Below are 6600 nucleotides of genomic sequence, written 5' to 3'. Positions count from 1 at the left end.
ATTCCCCCCAGGTAAGTTAAGTGTCCCAATAAAGCACGATAAGAAACCGTCCATTCTCCATGGTAAGTTAAGTGTCCCAATAAAGCACGATAAGAACCGTCCATTCTCCATGGTAAGTTAAGTGTCCCAATAAAGCACGATAAGAACCGTCCATTCTCCATGGTAAGTTAAGTATCCCTATAAAGTAAGATAAGAACCGTCCATTCTCTATGGTAAGTTAAGTATCCCTATAAAGTAAGATAAGAACCGTCCATTCTCCATGGTAAGTAAAGTGTCCCAATAAAGCACGATAAGAACCGTCCATTCTCCATGGTAAGTTAAGTGTCCCAATAAAGCACGATAAGAACCGTCCATTCTCCATGGTAAGTAAAGTGTCCCAATAAAGCACGATAAGAACCGTCCATTCTCTATGGTAAGTTAAGTATCCCTATAAAGTAAGATAAGAACCGTCCATTCTCCATGGTAAGTTAAGTGTCCCAATAAAGCACGATAAGAACCGTCCATTCTCCATGGTAAGTAAAGTGTCCCAATAAAGCACGATAAGAACCGTCCATTCTCCATGGTAAGTTAAGTGTCCCTATAAAGCACGATAAGAACCGTCCATTCTCCATGGTAAGTAAGTGTCCCCAATAAAGCACGATAAGAACCGTCCATTCTCCATGGTAAGTTAAGTGTCCCTATAAAGCACGATAAGAACCGTCCATTCTCCATGGTAAGTTAAGTGTCCCTATAAAGCACGATAAGAACCGTCCATTCTCCATGGTAAGTAAAGTGTCCCAATAAACCACGATAAGAACCGTCCATTCTCCATGGTAAGTTAAGTGTCCCTATAAAGCACGATAAGAACCGTCCATTCTCCATGGTAAGTAAAGTGTCCCAATAAAGCACGATAAGAACCGTCCATTCTCCATGGTAAGTTAAGTGTCCCTATAAAGCACGATAAGAACCGTCCATTCTCCATGGTAAGTAAAGTGTCCCAATAAAGCACGATAAGAACCGTCCATTCTCCATGGTAAGTTAAGTGTCCCTATAAAGCACGATAAGAACCGTCCATTCTCCATGGTAAGTTAAGTGTCCCTATAAAGTAAGATAAGAACAGTCCATTCTCCATGGTAAGTAAAGTGTCCCAATAAAGTAAGATAAGAACCGTCCATTCTCCATGAAAAGTTAAGTATCCCGATAAAGCACGATAAGAACCGTCCATTCTCCATGGTAAGTAAAGTGTCCCAATAAAGCACGATAAGAACCGTCCATTCTCCACGAAAAGTTAAGTATCCCGATAAAGCACGATAAGAACCGTCCATTCTCCATGGTAAGTAAAGTGTCCCAATAAAGCACGATAAGAACCGTCCATTCTCCACGAAAAGTTAAGTGTCCCTATAAAGTAAGATTAGAACCGTCCATTCTCCATGGTAAGTAAAGTGTCCCAATAAAGCACGATAAGAACCGTCCATTCTCCACGAAAAGTAAAGTGTCCCAATAAAGCACGATAAGAACCGTCCATTCTCCATGGTAAGTAAAGTGTCCCAATAAAGCACGATAAGAACCGTCCATTCTCCATGGTAAGTTAAGTGTCCCTATAAAGCACGATAAGAACCGTCCATTCTCCATGGTAAGTTAAGTGTCCCAATAAAGCACGATAAGAACCGTCCATTCTCTATGGTAAGTTAAGTGTCCCAATAAAACACGATAAGAACCGTCCATTCTCCATGGTAAGTTAAATGTCCCAATAAAGCACGATAAGAACCGTCCATTCTCCATGGTAAGTAAAGTGTCCCAATAAAGCACGATAAGAACCGTCCATTCTCCATGGTAAGTTAAGTATCCCTATAAAGTAAGATAAGAACCGTCCATTCTCCATGGTAAGTAAAGTGTCCCAATAAAGCACGATAAGAACCGTCCATTCTCCATGGTAAGTTAAGTGTCCCTATAAAGCACGATAAGAACCGTCCATTCTCCATGGTAAGTTAAGTGTCCCTATAAAGTTAGATAAGAACCGTCCATTCTCCATGGTAAGTAAAGTGTCCCAATAAAGCACGATAAGAACCGTCCATTCTCCACGAAAAGTAAAGTGTCCCTATAAAGCACGATAAGAACCGTCCATTCTCCATGGTAAGTTAAGTGTCCCTATAAAGTTAGATAAGAACAGTCCATTCTCCATGGTAAGTAAAGTGTCCCAATAAAGCACGATAAGAACCGTCCATTCTCTATGGTAAGTTAAGTGTCCCTATAAAGCACGATAAGAACCGTCCATTCTCCATGGTAAGTAAAGTGTCCCAATAAAGCACGATAAGAACCGTCCATTCTCCATGGTAAGTAAAGTGTCCCAATAAAGCACGATAAGAACCGTCCATTCTCCATGGTAAGTTAAGTGTCCCAATAAAGCATGATAAGAACCGTCCATTCTCCATGGTAAGTTAAGTGTCCCTATAAAGCACGATAAGAACCGTCCATTCTCCATGGTAAGTAAAGTGTCCCAATAAAGCACGATAAGAACCGTCCATTCTCCATGGTAAGTAAAGTGTCCCAATAAAGCACGATAAGAACCGTCCATTCTCCATGGTAAGTTAAGTGTCCCAATAAAGCATGATAAGAACCGTCCATTCTCCATGGTAAGTAAAGTGTCCCAATAAAGCACGATAAGAACCGTCCATTCTCCACGAAAAGTAAAGTGTCCCAATAAAGCACGATAAGAACCGTCCATTCTCCACGAAAAGTAAAGTGTCCCAATAAAGCACGATAAGAACCGTCCATTCTCCACGAAAAGTTAAGTGTCCCAATAAAGCACGATAAGAACCGTCCATTCTCCATGGTAAGTTAAGTGTCCCAATAAAGCACGATAAGAACCGTCCATTCTCCATGGTAAGTAAAGTGTCCCTATAAAGCACGATAAGAACCGTCCATTCTCCATGGTAAGTTAAGTGTCCCTATAAAGTACGATAAGAACCGTCCATTCTCCATGGTAAGTAAAGTGTCCCTATAAAGCACGATAAGAACCGTCCATTCTCCATGGTAAGTTAAGTGTCCCTATAAAGTACGATAAGAACCGTCCATTCTCCACGAAAAGTAAAGTGTCCCAATAAAGCACGATAAGAACCGTCCATTCTCCATGGTAAGTAAAGTGTCCCAATAAAGCACGATAAGAACCGTCCATTCTCCATGGTAAGTTAAGTGTCCCTATAAAGTACGATAAGAACCGTCCATTCTCCACGAAAAGGAAAGTGTCCCAATAAAGCACGATAAGAACCGTCCATTCTCCATGGTAAGTTAAGTGTCCCAATAAATCACGATAAGAACCGTCCATTCTCCACGAAAAGTGTCCCGGTAAACAGGATTAGAAGTTTAGCTTCTGGAGATATGAATGTGATAACTTTGTGTAGTAACGTTTCACGTCCTCGTTTGAACTGATAATTTTTTTTTTTGTAATTTATATTTTATTCAGTTAAACATATATTATCAACAAACACAAGACATCTACATTTTATGGTCATTCACACCTTTCAGCACTGATGTGTATTTCTATTATAATTTACTACGCACAAGCTTACACACACACATACACACCAATACACCCCCATTCTCGCCCCCCAGAGTCTGCTAAGTTACACCACCGTACTGACCGAGTGACATATGAAACGAAGGGAAGTAACTCTGATGAATGAGAATGACACACCCCACGCAAACACCTTCCCACACACATGAATGTTCTAGTACATATACATACATGTACACAACACTATACACATATACATGTTCATACGTACTACATATAGTCATATACTAACTATTGCATATGACAATGAGCACACATGCTTTACTACACATACATGTACTATTTTGATATCCATCCATTGGCATGTACACACAGCACTTACATGAAAACATATCCACATACCGCACCTACTACAACTCAAATATACCCATACAAGTGCACACATACTACACATGTTGTATATATTATTGTATACATACATATATAAGAAAATGCATATTAAACACACATTCTGTTTCTATTATCCTGCTATTCATCCATGTTCAGACAAACAGACAGACATACACACAGACAGATACATAAACCAACACCAACCTACTTAGACAGAAAGATACAGACAGACTAAACAGAGACACAGACATATACAGAAAGACTGACAGACATACACACAGACAGACAGATACATAGACTAACAACACCAACCTACTTAGACAAAAAGACACAGACAGACTAAACAGAGACACAGACATATACAGAAAGACTGACAGACATATACAGACAAACAGATACATAGACTAACACCAACCTACTTAGACCGAAAGACACAGACAGACTTAACAGAGACACAGACATACAGACAGTATTGACATACATAAATAGAAAGATAAATAGACAAAAAAGGGAGAGAAAGGGGATGGAAAAATCACAATATATTATCAGAGCAACAAAGCAAAATTATTGACCAGTTTAGTGTTTTAGAGCCTAGGAGACATGTCAGTTAAATATATTATGAACTGATAATTTAGTGTAGTAATATTTCACATCCTTCATTTGAACTGATAATTTAGTGTAGTAACATTTCATATCATTTGAACCTCTTTTATTTCAGAACAAAATAAAGAGAATCGTGATGGTCAGTACTTAAAAGGTAACACAGACCTGCCACGCTACGCTGACAGCAGTGACTATGTCTCTGTGGAGAACTGGGATGAAGGTACGAGACTTGAGTCCGCTTGGTCTGAGTTTTCACGATTACTGTGTGCCATGGTGTAGTTTTCCCTGAGGGCTTACGTAGTGGTTTGATAAGTACCCATTGCTACAACTTCTTTAAAATTCAATGTTGGACCTAAATCTTCATTCCCAGATCTATTCTAACATCATACACTGTTTCCTTTCACTCACCTTTAATTTATTCCTTAACTAACTGATATCTAGAATGACTACTTACCGAAATTAGGATATTTGGTGCCGACAAATTTGGGTGCTTTTTCATCACAGTAGCGTGGTTATATTGTGAACCGTTGAAGATATAATGATATTTGAAACTTGGATGATACTTAATTACATTACCGAACGCCAATGTGCAGTGCGCTGCAGATAGGTCATTGTGGCATTGACTTCAGGGTCAAAGTCAGAATTTTACATCAATTTCTTGTCCGGGCCTAAAGGTTAAAGGGCAGTTGAGTGCAAAAACCAAATTAAAGCAGAGCAAGTAAGAAGGGGAGACATGTTTTTGTTCATAAAACAATCTCTAGTTTTGAAATAGCAGGGATTTTTCTACAATAGAAACAGGGTCCTTTAAAAGGACCCATTCCCCTAAAAACATCTTGTGAAAATTCCCAATTTACCACTCAAAAATTCCTAATTTTGAAGTCACTTTTGAATCATGATTAAGTAAGTTTTATCTACAAAGACCAATACTATGGTACTGTATTTGACCTAATAAGGGCGCAGGGCGCGGGTAATTGACAGTGGGGGCGCCCTTATAAAGATAAGTTATTCTGAAGTTTTATGAAACAGACTATACCTTATAGTTATAGCAGAATTCCCAAGGCTGTGGAAACGGTCAAATATTCAGTCATAAAAATATTCCAGATGAAGATATCTATTCATTATCATATATTAAGCTTAAACATTACTTGAATATTCCTGTAAACTTGTAAACCATGCCAGCTGATCTTTAGACCTGAGAACGTGTGTTCCACCATTTATGTTCAAATGAAACTCTTTTGTGTTCTATTTATAGACACAGGTATTTTCCCAGGTCATATATTCCTAAGACCCTGGACCCAGTTGAAAAATTGTAGGAAAATCCCTGAATAGAAAATTCTGCTGTATTCTTTACCAACATAATATAACTACAGCCAAAAATATCCCAATTAATGTGAGAAATAGTTCTCTACACCTCTCCTGTAACGTATTATAAAGAGTGATTTATTGATTTCTAGAAATCCCCAGTGTAGCAAGAGTTGGAGTGGACCCAAACTACTTCATGAGACTCAATGCCAGGAACACCGCCGGGTAAGTATAGAAGGATTTTGTTGGGACTAGGGGATGATCAGGTTGAATTGTAAGGTGAGCCCTGTCTGATCTCTATTATCAGTTCCCTTCCAGTAAAACCAGGGGAACGATAGGTTTGATCTCAATCAGTCTTGTACTTACATTTGTACCTACATCATATACCTACATCTTATACCTACATCTTATACCTACATCTTATACCTACATCATATACCTACATCTTATACCTACATCATATACCTACATCTTATACCTACATCATATACCTACATCTTATACCTACATCATATACCTACATCTTATACCTACATCTTATGTATGTAAGGCCAGAATTTGTCAGTGCTCTATTTCAAATATACCTAAAATATTTCAAAACTTTGGTGATCGTTAATTAACGGCCCATGGTCCTCTTGTTTCCTAAATGCTGTATTTTGGGTTAAAAACCTTAGATTTTGAAAAAAATGTATGTAAAATCTTAATTGCTATACTGTACTTTGGGATATTTTGGCGTTTTTTGCTCAAAATAGGGTGGTTTAGGTATTGGTGCGTCAAATTTTGGTATTTACCATCATGTGTGTTAAATTCAC

General features: G+C 38.4%; 1 long non-coding RNA gene across 1 annotated transcript; it reads left to right on the top strand.

The window, feature by feature from the left end:
• Positions 1 to 193: 193 nt before the first annotated feature.
• On the top strand, positions 194 to 6329 carry LOC117320307. The gene is made up of 3 exons (XR_004531002.1): positions 194 to 212; positions 4602 to 4706; positions 5941 to 6329. It is a non-coding gene; the product is annotated as an uncharacterized LOC117320307 (long non-coding RNA).
• The last annotated feature ends 271 nt before the right edge of the window (positions 6330 to 6600 follow it).

This window comes from Pecten maximus, unplaced genomic scaffold (genome assembly GCF_902652985.1).
Source record: "Pecten maximus unplaced genomic scaffold, xPecMax1.1, whole genome shotgun sequence".
Lineage (NCBI taxonomy): Eukaryota > Metazoa > Mollusca > Bivalvia > Pectinida > Pectinidae > Pecten > Pecten maximus.
This window is presented reverse-complemented; position numbering and strand designations above follow the sequence as displayed.